The sequence below is a fragment of the Mauremys reevesii genome, linkage group 12, assembly GCF_016161935.1.
Source record: "Mauremys reevesii isolate NIE-2019 linkage group 12, ASM1616193v1, whole genome shotgun sequence".
NCBI classification, from domain to species: Eukaryota; Metazoa; Chordata; order Testudines; family Geoemydidae; genus Mauremys; species Mauremys reevesii.
The window spans coordinates 29,044,162-29,057,261 of NC_052634.1; the positions used below are offsets into that span (position 1 = coordinate 29,044,162).

The 13,100-nt window shown below is 48.8% G+C and overlaps 2 non-coding genes and 1 pseudogene across 2 annotated transcripts; all 3 read left to right on the plus strand.

Moving 5' to 3' along the window:
- Positions 1 to 13,100, plus strand: part of LOC120375866 — a 332,464-nt pseudogene that overhangs the window by 261,545 nt on the left and 57,819 nt on the right.
- Positions 5,700 to 5,771, plus strand: TRNAA-UGC. The gene has a single exon. It is a non-coding gene; the product is annotated as a tRNA-Ala (tRNA).
- TRNAK-UUU lies at positions 10,029 to 10,101 on the plus strand. The gene has a single exon. It is a non-coding gene; the product is annotated as a tRNA-Lys (tRNA).

Genomic DNA, 13,100 nt, shown 5'->3' on the forward strand with positions numbered 1-13,100 from the left:
CTGCCCAAGGAAACCCCATGGGGTTCCAAGTGCAGCCCAGGCAGGATGGCAAGAGGACAGCACAGGGGTCTCAGAGCTTCTTCTTCCTTCTCACAGAGAGACGGTTAAGAGGGGCCACTAGTTATGACTCCTGGGTTTTAGTCCTGGCTGTGGGAGGAAAGGGGTGTTTAGTGGATTAGAGTTGGGGGCTTAGGAATCAAAGAGGAAACATCTCCCTTTTCAGCTTCAATGCACATTGAACAAGAACATGGCTTCTCATCTCTTAGGTTTCAGAGGAGCAGCCCTGTTAGTCTGTATCCACAAAAAGAACAGGAGTACGTGTGGCGCCTTAGAGACTAACAAATTTCTTATGGGTTTCAGAGTAGCAGCCATGTTAGTCTGTATCCGCAAAAAAAACAGGAGTACTTGTGGCACCTTAGAGACTAACAAATTTATTTCAGCATGAGCTTTCGTGAGCTAAAGCTCACTTCTTCGGATGCATAGAATGGAACACACAGACAGGAGATATTTATACATACAGAGAACATGAAAAGGTGGAAGTATGCATACCAACAGGCAGAGTCTAATCAATTGAGATGAGCTATCGTTAGCAGGAGGGAAAAAAACTTTTGAAGTGATAATTAAGATGGCCCATAGAAGGTGTGAGGAGAACTTAACATAGGGAAATAGATTCAATTGGTGTAATGACCCAACCATTCCCAGTCTTTGTTTAAACCACAGTTAATTGTATCTAGTTTGCATATTAATTCAAGTTCAGCAGTCTCTCTTTGGAGTCTGTTTTTGAAGTTTTAAAGATGAAAAATTGCCACCTTAAATTATGTCACTGAGTGGTTAGGAAGGTTGAAGTGTTCTCCCACTGGTTTTGAATGTTATGATTCCTGATGTCAGATTTGTGTCCATTTATTCTTTTGCGTAGAGACTGTCCGGTTTGGCCAATGTACATGGCAGAGGGGCATTGCTGGCACATGATGGCATATATCACGTTGGTAGATGTGCAGGTGTACGAGCCCCTGATGGTGTGTCTGATGTGATTAGGTCCTGTGATGGTGTCACTTGAATGGATATGTGGACAGAGCTGGCATCGGGCTTTATTGCAAGGATAGGTTCCTGGGTTAGTGTTTATGTTGTATGGTGTGCGGTTGCTGGTGAGTATTTGCTTCAGGTTGGGAGGCTGTCTATAAGCGAGGACTGGCCTGTCTCCCAAGATCTGTGAGAGTGAGGGATCATCTTTAAGGATAGGTTGTAAATCTTTGATGATGCGCTGAGAGGTTTTAGTTGGGGCTGTAGGTGATGGCTAGTGGTGTTCTGTTATTTTCTTTTTAGGCCTGTCCTGTAGTAGGTGGCTTCTGGGTACTCTTCTGGCTCTGTCAATCTGTTTTTCACTTCAGCAGGTGGGTATTGTAGGTTTAAGAATGCTTGATAGAGATCTTGTAGGTGTTTATCTCTGTCCGAGGGATTGGAGCAAATACGGTTGTATCTTAGAGCTTGGCTGTAGACAATGGATCGTGTGGTGTGTCCGGGATGGAAGCTGGAGGCATGTAAGTAAGTATAGCGGTCAGTGGGTTTCCGGTATAGGGTGGTATTTATGTGACCATCGTTTATTAGCACAGTAGTGTCTAGGAAATGGACCGCTTGTGTGGATTGGTCTAGGCTGAGGTTGATGGTGGGATGGAAATTGTTAAAATCTCGGTGGAATTCCTCGAGGGCTTCTTTTCCATGAGTCCAGATGATGAAGATGTCATCAATGTAGCGCAAGTAGAGTAGGGGTGTTAGGGAACGAGAGTTAAGGAAGCGTTGTTCTAAGTCAGCCATAAAGATGTTGGCATACTGAGGGGCCATGCAGGTACCCATAGCAGTGCCACTGACTTGAAGATATATATTGTCCCCAAATGTGAAATAGTTGTGGGTGAGGACAAAGTCACAAAGTTCAGCCACCAGGTTAGCCGTGATATTATCAGGGATACTGTTCCTGAGGGCTTGTAGTCCATCTTCGTGTGGAATGTTAGTGTAGAGGGCTTCCACATCCATAGTGGCCAGAATGGTGTTTTCTGGAAGATCACTGATGGATTGTAGTTTCAGGAAGTCAGTGGTGTCTCGAAGATAGCTGGGAGTGCTGGTGGCATACGGCCTGAGGAGAGAGTCCACATAGCCAGACAATCCTGCTGTTAAAGTACCAATGCTTGAGATGATGGGGCGTCCAGGATTTCCAGGTTTATGGATCTTGGGTAGCAAATAGAATACACCTGGTCGGGGTTCCAGGCATGTGTCTGTATAGATCTGTTCCTGTGCTTTCTCAGGGAGTTTTTTGAGCAGATGGTGTAGTTTCTTTTGGTAATCATCAGTGGGATCAGAGGGTAATGGCTTGTAGAATGTGGAGTTAGAGAGTTGCCTGGCAGCCTCTTGTTCATATTCCGACCTATTCATGATGACGACAGCACCTCCTTTGTCAGCCTGTTTGATTATGATGTTAGAGTTGTTCTTGAGGCTGTTGATGGCATTGTGTTCAGCACGGCTTAGGTTATGGGGCAAGTGATGTTGCTTTTCCACAATTTCAGCCCGTGCACGGTGACGGAAGCAATCTATGTAGAAGTCTAGTCTGTTGTTTCGACCCTCTGGAGGAGTCCATGCAGAATCCTTTTTATTATAGCGGTGGTAGGAAGGATTCTGTGGGTTAGTATGTAGTTCAGAGGTGTGTTGGAAGTATTCTTTGAGTCGGAGATGGCGAAAGTAGGATTCTAGGTCACCGCAAAACTGTATCATATTCGTGGATCTTGAAGGACAAAAGGAGAGTCCCCGAGATAGGATAGATTCTTCTGCTGGGCTAAGAGAATAGCTGGAAAGATTAACAATATTGTTGGGTGGGTTAAGGGAGCTATTGTTGTGGCTCCTTGTGACCTAATCACATCACAGGACCTAATCACATCAGACACACCATCAGGGGCTCGTACACCTGCACATCTACCAACGTGATATATGCCATCATGTGCCAGCAATGCCCCTCTGCCATGTACATTGGCCAAACCGGACAGTCTCTACGCAAAAGAATAAATGGACACAAATCTGACATCAGGAATCATAACATTCAAAAACCAGTGGGAGAACACTTCAACCTTTCTAACCACTCAGTGACAGACTTGAAGGTGGCAATTTTGCAACAAAAAAACTTCAAAAACAGACTCCAAAGAGAGACTGCTGAACTTGAATTAATATGCAAACTAGATACAATTAACTGTGGTTTAAACAAAGACTGGGACTGGTTGGGTCATTACACCAATTGAATCTATTTCCCTATGTTAAGTTCTCCTCACACCTGCTATGGGCCATCTTAATTATCACTGCAAAATGTTTTTTTCCCTCCTGCTAACGATAGCTCATCTCAATTGATTAGACTCTGCCTGTTGGTATGCATACTTCCACCTTTTCATGTTCTCTGTATGTATAAATATCTCCTGTCTGTGTGTTCCATTCTATGCATCCGAAGAAGTGAGCTTTAGCTCACGAAAGCTCATGCTGAAATAAATTTGTTAGTCTCTAAGGTGCCACAAGTACTCCTGTTTTTTTTACAAATTTCTTAGGTTCTGTTGCCATCATGTGGCCATTTCATTTCACTTCTTATTGTTAAAAAGTTTGGGTACTTTGCACTGAAACATCATCTCCTTGGGAGAGACAGAGAAGTGGAAGCTGCATTGATTTAATCCTCTGAAAAATAGATAAGGATTAAAATATTCCCCAGACAGCTCAGTCCCAACCGTTCTCCCTCACCGCTGCCAGTGAAGCTCAGTTCTGTCCCACGGCCCCAAGAACTGCTGGGTGCAAGTCCTGGGCCTGATGTGAAGTCAATGTAGGGGTGACTCTGCCTGCCTAGACTGTTCTGTAGAAAAATGCAGACACAGTCCATGGCTGGTGAAGGACAGACAGATGTGTTGTTTGATTGTTTTTCTCATTTTAAATTTACTTGATCATTTTGATGGCAAAAGTATTTGTACGAGACCATGAAAAAAGGAAGAAACCATAAAAATACCCATAGGAGAAAGGGGGTTTCTGAGAGCCAGGGTAGATATGGAGATTTTTATGAAAGGGGGAGAGGCCAAAGTAGGGCCTTTAGCTGGAGCAAAGGGGGAGGGTTTTTTGTGCAGTTTCATTTTAACCAGCCTCACATCCTGTAGTCCCTACTTCCCCACCCCATCAACAAGTGACCTAGCGCCTTCCCACTGGCAAAGCCACCTGTGACTCCTGAAACAGCACCACTGGTCTGGCCCTCCTCCCCACTGCAAAAACTGCAGACCCTTCAGCACTCCCTCTCCTAGCTGGACCCCCTGGCAGCCAGAGCTCTCCACAGAACTGCCGTGGTTGCTTTCCTGGGTGGGTGTCTGGTCAAGGACGGCTACCAGCTTTTCCTGAGAATGCAGTTGAGAAATGACTTGTCCTTCTCTAGATTCTTGCCTGTGGGCTCTGAGAAGCAGGATGGGCCCTGTATGATAAAGTCCATGTAACATTCCCCTCTCATCCCAGCCCTGGTATGTCACCAGTAGCTGCTGTCCCTGAGTAGCAGCCAAGGATGTTTCCCACCATTCAGGAGACCCCAGCCTGGGACTAAAGTCAACTTCAGGCTTCTTCTCTCTCCCTTCTTGGAATCAAGTTCATGTTTTTGCCAAGAGTTAAAGCAGCCCGAACCCCCAGAGTCTGGATCAATGTCACAAGTTCCCAGTGTCTTCATGGAAGACAATTTGTTAAATCCCAGATGAGTGGGGTTAAATCAGTTCTCAGCCTGAGTCCTTAGGTCTCAATCCTGAGGCTATTGTCCCTCCATGGGGCCATTTCCCGCCTCTCTTTCCTAGGGAAGCACAATTTTCCTTGCAGAGACGCAGGAACAGCAAGATCTTTCTCTGTCCCTTGTGCAAAGCAGGGGGCCAAATTCCATGGAAACAATGGACAAGCAGGGGGTCCTGGGCACATCCAGCCCTGGCTGTGAGATGTTCCCACCCCTCTTTCTTTATGCCCCTGTTGTTATTTCATGGAATGTCTGGGATGGGGAAAAGGCTGAGTTCACTCCAGGTGGAGGGGGAAAGAACCCTGAAAATCTCAGGACCCAACCCCCACTACCAGGATCACTGAGGTGCTGGGAATCTGCATGGGAAAGGGACGGTGTGAATTGCCAAGGTGGGGAATGAATAACAATCTACAACTAGACCCACCTCATTAATCACTGACACAGGCTAATCCTGCCGCAGATAGAAGGGAAACTGGGAGAGATTCTTTGCTGTCAGCCATGGAAACAGTGACCCAATTGCACCGCAGTGCATGTGCTGGGGAAAGCTGGACTTTACAGGCAGGTGGAAATAGTGGATCCTAGAAATACCTGGAGTCCCCCACACCATTTCTGCCACCAGGGTGAGATGTTGAGCTACTCACAGCACCCCCCACCATGACCTTGCAGCATGGGGTGGCAGCACCCCCCACCCAATGCCGGGGAGAGGGCTGAGTGTATCTCTGCACCCTGAGTCCAGGGCACCCACTCTCTCTGCCCCACACATCGAATCTGGCCCTGCTGCAAAGTGACCCCTAAGAACCAGCAGCCTCCAGGACAGCAGGTTTGACCTTCAGAGCAGGGAATGTGTCCACCATGCTGCTCTTAGGCCACTGGGTGCTCTGGAAACAAGAGGGCTCTGAGTGTAACCTAGAGCATATATGGCTGATCTGGGAATGTAGCTCAGTTGTAGAGCACATGCTTTGCATGTATGAGGTCCTGGGTTCAATTCCCAGCATCTCCACGTTCTTCTTTTCACCCTGCTGCTTTGCTCCTGCCCAGCTGCGATGTGGCCCAGCAATCTCCCTGCAGGAGTTTTAATCCTGCTGAGGGAGGGGCAAGTGCCAATTGAATGCAAGGTCTGGAGGGGTTTCTGCTCCTAAGTCATCTTGGTACATTTAAGATTCCCACCCGCTGTGCTGCTTGGGACAAGGGTAGATGAGAAGGGCGAATCCTCCAGCACTGGAGGGAAAGGTCCCATCTGCACAGACTGAGAGGCCAGGAAACAGAGCGGCAGTCAGTGCTCAGAGAGGAGAGAGGTCAGTGATTTACACCCACCAGGGAACACTGTCTTTTTGAGTATCACAGGGGTAGCTGTGTTAGTCTGGATCTGTAAAAAGCGACAAAGAGTCCTGTGGCACCTTATAGACTAACAGACGTACAGGAGCATAAGCTTTTGTGGGTGAATCCCCACTTCGTCAGATGAATGGAGTGGGAATTCTGTGCCTGGCTAGCCAACTACAAAAGCAATTTCTCCTCCCTTGGTGTTTGCACCTCAGCTGCTAGAAGAGGGCCTCATGCTCCCTGATTGAACTAACCTCCTTATCTCTAGACTGATTCTTGCCTGCATATTTATACCTGTCACTGGAAATTCCCACTACATTCATCTGATGAAGTGGGGATTCACCCACGAAAGCTCATGCTCCAATATGTCTGTTACTCTGTAAGGTGACACAGGACTCTCTCTCTTTTTGAGGCGAGTGCAGCTTGCTTGGGATGGTGCTGACGATGGATAGAAAAAAGGCTGGAGTCAATGACTGATGAGACCATAGAAGGGGAAGGGGAATGGCAGCCCCACAGAAGGTCCTGGGTGCTCAGATGCCCCAGTTATTGCACCCTGGCCTGTCGTAGAGAGAGAAAAGACACCGAGGGACCCAGGCCCCCTACAGTGATCCCATGGACAAGAACCTGGCTGGGAGTGGGGTGAAGGTTCCCTGTGGGCAAAGGGGAGCTGAAATCCCTCGGTGTCCTGGAATTTAAGCAATGGAAGCTTCAAACCCTGCACAGGTGTGGGCTGAGGTGCATCAGCAGAAGGTTGGGCTGGACAGGGGCGGCAGGTTTGTATAATTTTTGGTCATTCCCAGAATGGGACCAAGTCCTGCCCCATCCCCCACACACACCTGCCTAAGTCTCTGGGGGGGGGGGGTGTTTGGGTGTGGGAGGGAGAGGGATTGGGCTCTGGGAGAGAGTTTGGGTGCAGGGTCTGAGCTCAGTCAGGGGGTTGTGCTGCAGCAGGGTGTGTGGGGGGCAGGGTCTTGGAGAGAGTTTGGGTGCAGGTGTGGGGTCTGGGTTGGGGGTGCAGGAGAGGGTGAGGGGTGCAGCATTTACCTCGGGCATCTCCCGAAAGCAACCTGCACCCCCCTCTGGCAGCAGCCCCTAACCAGGAGGGCCGGGGGCATCTCTGAGCACGGCTGCCCGCAGACTCCACCCCTGCAGTTCCCATTGCCACAGTTCTCCAAGTTGGTTCTCAGGGCGGGGGCAGCACGTGGAGATCCCACCCCCCACCCCAGGGGCCGCAGGGACGTGCCAGCCGCTTCCGGAAGTGGTGTACCACATGGAGCGAGGGTGGGCAGGAAACCGCCTTAGCCCCCTTGTGCTGGTGGTGGTGCTGGCAGGGGTCCTCAGGCTCTTTTAACTTGACCAGGGCATCAGGCTGGACTAGTGGAACACTCCCAAGGGCCTAACGTTGCTTTGCACAACAATAAATCTTGGAACAGGACAGAAATGAAATGGCAGCAGAACCTAAGGAATTAAAAGCCTCTGGATTCTTGTGTGTGCACTGACTCCGAATGGAAACTGTAATTTGACTCGCTTTGTGTCTGCGGCTGGTTTAAAATATCAAAGCAAAATTATTTCAGTGTTTGTGACCCTGGGTTTGAGGAGGCTTTGGTCTTATTAAAATGTAACTAGCATGTTACACTTGTGTTTTTAAGGTGGCTTCCCCAAGCAATCCCAAGTTGTTCTTCCCACAGCTGACTGATGGTGGGCAGCAGGGGATCTCCCCAATCTGGGGGAATCTCTCTGGGTCCAACTGTTAGTTCTCCATCCATTCTCCCCCTAATCACAGACACCCCTCCCCTCCCCATTATCAGTGTTTTGGAGCGACCCCTCCCTCCCTTTATGGGATACACACTCTCTGTGACAGATACTGGCTGGGGCTCCTCTCTGCACAGCCCCAGTGGGGAAGGAAAGAGACGGGGTGGGGCAGGGCAGGGAGGCGGGGGGAGAAGATGGGCAGGAGTCAAATGGGACTAAACCAGAATCGAGGAGATTTTCTTCCTGTTAAAATGTCCTGGAGTCTCATCAATGAAAAGCCGCATCTTGAGTTAGGTTTGATGCATCAGCCTTTCAATTACCAGGCAAAGGTGTGAACCACAGAGACTGATAACTGCCTGCTTCCCAGCTCTCTCTGAAAAGCACCGGCAGTGGTGCAACTGGTTGGTATAAAGGGGGGCTACTGCTGGGGTTATGAGTTCAAGCCTTGTCTGAAGTACTGGTTTTTGTTACCCATGTAGCTTCCCCAACTTGCTTTGCCCAATGCACAGGGAAAGTGCCCTGCTAGGGAAAGGAGATTGAGTTCTAACATGTGGCAGTGGGTGCACAGCTTGGAAACATCCACCCTGTGCTGCCATTAGCTCCAGTACATTATTCACTGGCAGGGAGAATTGGTGTATTTGCTCCTGTGAAAGCCGCCAGGACAGGTCTGTGGGCACCAGATCTCCCTGCTTTTTCCAGCACACCCTGGCTCCTTCCCTGCCCCAGTCACTGCTGTAGGAGGATCCTATATGTACTGAGCCTAAACATTTCAGCAGGCCTTCTTAGCACAGTTAGCAGCATGTCAGTCTCATAATTTGAAGGTCTCAGAGCTCAAGCCTCAGAGAAGGTGATGGTTCTGTTTCCTGCTTTGGATTTTCTAAAGGAATTCAGAGAAAAGAAAGTAGAGAAGAAGGTTTTTAGACACCCTCCCACCCATCACACACAGAGGCTTTTCCAAGGCATTAACTTATCCTTCTCTGTGCAGTTTGTATTCTTCATAGAGCAAAATAAACCAAAAACATGCAAGTCTAAGCCTAATACAGTACAAAACTCAATACAGATAAAATCTCACCCTCAGAGATCTTTCAATAAGCTTCTTTTGCAGACTAGACTTAGCTCAGGTGGTAGCTAGGGGATGTCTCATGACTGCAGCCACTTTTCTTCTGTTCCACCCCCTTATACAGCTTTGGTACAAGGCAGGAATTTTTTGTCTCTCTCCTGGGGAAGAGCCCCAGGTTTAAGATGGATTCCTGTACCAGGTGACATGGTCACATGTCCTGTGAGACCCCCAAGCCTTCATTCTTCCTGGCCTGACTCACAGATGGTGCAGGACAGAGCCATCTCCAGTCAATTATCCTGGTTAATGGGAGCCATCAAGATTCCAAACAACTGCTAATGGCCCACACTTTGCATCATTACAACAGGACCTCAGAGTTATAGTTCATATTTCTAGTTTCAGATACAAGAATGATTGAGTGATACAAATAGGATGAACACACAGAATAGATAATAAGCTTTGTAATGATACTGTACAAGAGACTTTTGCATGAAGCATGTTCCAGTTACATTATATTCACAGGTTTCAGAGTAGCAGCCCTGTTAGTCTGTTTCCGCAAAAAGAACAAGGAGTACTTGTGGCACCTTAGAGACTAACAAATTTATTTCAGCATAAGCTTTCGTGGGCTACAGTTCACTTCTTTGGATGCCAGAAGTACTCCTATTATATTCACACTCATTAGCATATATTCATAAAATCCTATGGAGTGCAATGTCACAGCAGGGAAAGGGTTTTACTGCGGCACCTGGGAGCAGTTGAGTTTCATGTTCAGGCTGTGGTATGAGTTCCTCCAGGTTTCTCGTAAGCACACAGGGACCTTCGCGGGTGCTCTCGATACAGGAATGGCCCAAACATGATACAGTGATGTAGTTTGCATTTTCCTTTTTTAGTTTTGTATTTCCAATGACATTTCTGTTTGTGGTTTCGTTTTGCTTTGTATAACTGCGTTTTCTCCTGGATTTGATATTTAACTAAAAAAAGAAAAAGGCCTTAGGGCTCCAGATGGAGGAGCAGGCTGGGGCTAGGACTGCTGAGAGAGCAAGAGTAGCAGGTTTTCTGTATTGTTTCCTGCCCTCATTTTCATGACTAGTTTCTCTAATGCATGAAATTTGCCTTTTCTAAATGTGAGCCTGGCTAGCTCAGTTGGCAGAGCATCAGACTTTTAATCTGAGGGTCCAGGGTTCAAGTCCCTGGTCAGGTAAAAAGGGGATAGTTCCCCACAAAAAGAAAGAAGATGTCTCTCCAAGATGTTGTTTGACATCACCTTTTTTCCCCAGGACTTGGCGTTTCACTAGGAAGGGCCATGTACTGCCTGGGACTGAAGGGGAAACTTCCTCACATGCCCACTGGCCTCTCAGGCTGGATTAAGAAAGGCCTCTGGGAGCTGCAGCAAACTGCTGCATGACAACCTGGTGAGCAAATGCAGGGCTGCCCCCACAGGGTCGTCCACACCAGAGCTCAGCAGAGGTCTGGGGGTTCCCTATTGGTTCCATGGTGTAAAGGCAGCACTCGGGACTTTGAATCCTGCAATCTGAGCTGAAGTCTCAGTGGGATCTGAGGACAATTCCTGTGCCACAAACCCTGCTGGGTCTTCCAAGGCTCTGTCTTGCTTTCTCAAATGCCTGTCTTTTGCCCGCTAGCTGTTGTGACTTGAGCACAAGAGGGGACGTTTGATCCAGAAGCCTGGCCATGCCTGGAGTCCTGTAGGTAGGGATGTGAGCTCCATTTTCTCCAAGTCCTGAACCTGGGATGCAGCCTGGCCTAGGAGGCAGCCCTATTGGTTGACCTACTGGCCCAAAGTCACTTGGGCGGTGTTGGTGTTCCCCAGGGATGCTGAAGGGTCTAAGGGAGGGAGGCTCAATATTCCCCCCTATCAGTCAGGGCGGAGGAGGAGGGCTGCAAGAGTGGGCAGGTTGATGGCTGGGCCTTCTAGCATTTGGGTGGGGAATGCGAACTGGGAGAAATGGTTGCTGGCCTGTGAGGAATGGCTCAGACGGTGGCGTAAGTGGACCTTGTCATTACCTACAAGGTTGTCATGCTCAAGATCCATCTGTGGGGAATTTCCTCAGCCATGTATTTCCCCCTGATCCATGAGTGCTACTGAGACCGAACACGATGGCCTTCCACTTCTTGTGGGGCCATAGGACGTCCCTACCTAGTCAGGAGAAGTGCGGCTTTTCTGCCATATTAGAAGAGGGGTTGGGCCTGGTGGGCTTTTAAGCCTCGTACGGCTCGACTGTTTTGTGTTTCAATTTTCAGTGGTGGCTGAGCTGGCGGTCAGGTCAGGCCAGAGGGGACTGGCGGGGCAACTGCAAAGAATGCAACTGACTCTTCCGATATGGCCGTATTTTCTTTTTACCCCACTGGGTGCAGCACTGGGTATGGGATGGCCGATGGTGGGGGAAGGGGAGCCCCCCCCCTCTAGTGTTCTTCTACACCCACCTTACACCCTACAGGATTTTCAGTGGGTGGCTAGGTGGAAGGTGCTTGCAGGATGGCTTCATCCGCAACAGCGGCTGCCCTCACAGCAGTGGCGGCCACAGCAGTGAGCCTCCGCCCCGCTTCGGCTCAGTCTGAACAGAGGTCAATGTACCACTGGGTGAGACAGGCCAATTTTAGGGAGCTTCCTCTGAAGGTGAGCAACTGTCCCCAGAACTTACTGACAGGAGCTTTAAAGTATTTGCAGATGTGCACGGCCGGCATGTGCAGAGCAAAGGCTGCCCAGGGGCACTGTGTCAGGCTCTGGCACCGCTTGAGACAATGGACCATCTTCAGCCACCAGGTGACCCAGGATCTAAGCCAGGAATGGGGTGAGGAAGCAAGTCAAGCTGAGCAAAGCAGGCAAAAATTCATCTCGCCTTTGTGGGCGCTCACAATGATACCCTTTTTGTGTGCCAGGGCTGACAAAAACATCCCAGACAGAGAAGCAGCAGGCCAAAAAAGCAGCAGGGTTATTCTATCTGCTACCCAAGATCCATAAACCTGGAAATCCTGGATGCCCCATCATCTCAGGCAATGGCACCCTGACAGCAGGATTGTTTGGCTTTGTAGACTCCCTCCCCAGGCTCTATGCTACCAGCACTCCCAGCTATCTTCGAGACACCAGTGACTTCCTGAGGAAACTACAATCCATTGGTGATCTTCCAGAAAAAAACATCCTGGCCACTATGGAGGTGGAAGGCCTCTACACCAACGTTCCACACAAAGATGGACTACAAGCCCTCAGGAACAGTATCCCCGATAATGTCACGGCAAACCTGGTGGCTGAACTTTGTGACTTTGTCCTCACCCATAACTATTTCACATTTGGGGACAATGTATACCTTCAAGTCAGTGGCACTGCTATGGGTACCCGCATGGCCCCACATTATGCCAACATTTTTATGGCTTAGTTAGAACAACGCTTCCTCAGCTCTCATCCCCTAACGCCCCTACTCTACTTGCGCTACACTGATGACATCTTCATCATCTGGACCCATGGAAAAGAAAACCCTTGAGGAATTCCGCCATGAGTTCAACAATTTCCATCCCACCATCAACCTCAGCCTGGACCAGTCCACACAAGAAATCCACTTCCTGGACACTACAGTGCTAATAAGCGATGGTCACATAAACACCACCCTATACCGTAAACCTACTGACCATTATATTTACCTACATGCCTCCAGCTTTCACCAGAGCACACCACACAATCCATTGTCTACAGCCAAGCTCTAAGATACAACTGCATTTTCTCCAACCCCTCAGACAGAGACAAACACCTACAAGATCTCTAATAAGTGTTCTTACAAGTACACTACCCACCTGCTGAAGTGAGGAAACAGATTGACAGAGCCAGAAGAGTACCCAGAAGTCACCTATTACAGGACAGGCCCAACAAAGAAAGGAACAGAACCCCACTAGCCGTCACCTTCAGCCCCCAACTGAAACCTCTCCATTGCATCATCAAGGATCTACTACCTATCCTCACTCTCACAGATCTTGGGAGACATGCCAGTCCTGGCTTACAGACAGCCCCCCAACCTGAAGCAAATACTTATCAGCAACCACACAACAAAAACACTAACCCAGGAACCTATCCTTGCAACAGAGCCCATTGCCAACTCTGTCCACATATCTATTCAGGGGACACCATCATAGGACCTAATCACATCAGCCACACTATCAGAGGCTCATTCACCTGCACATCTACCAATGTGA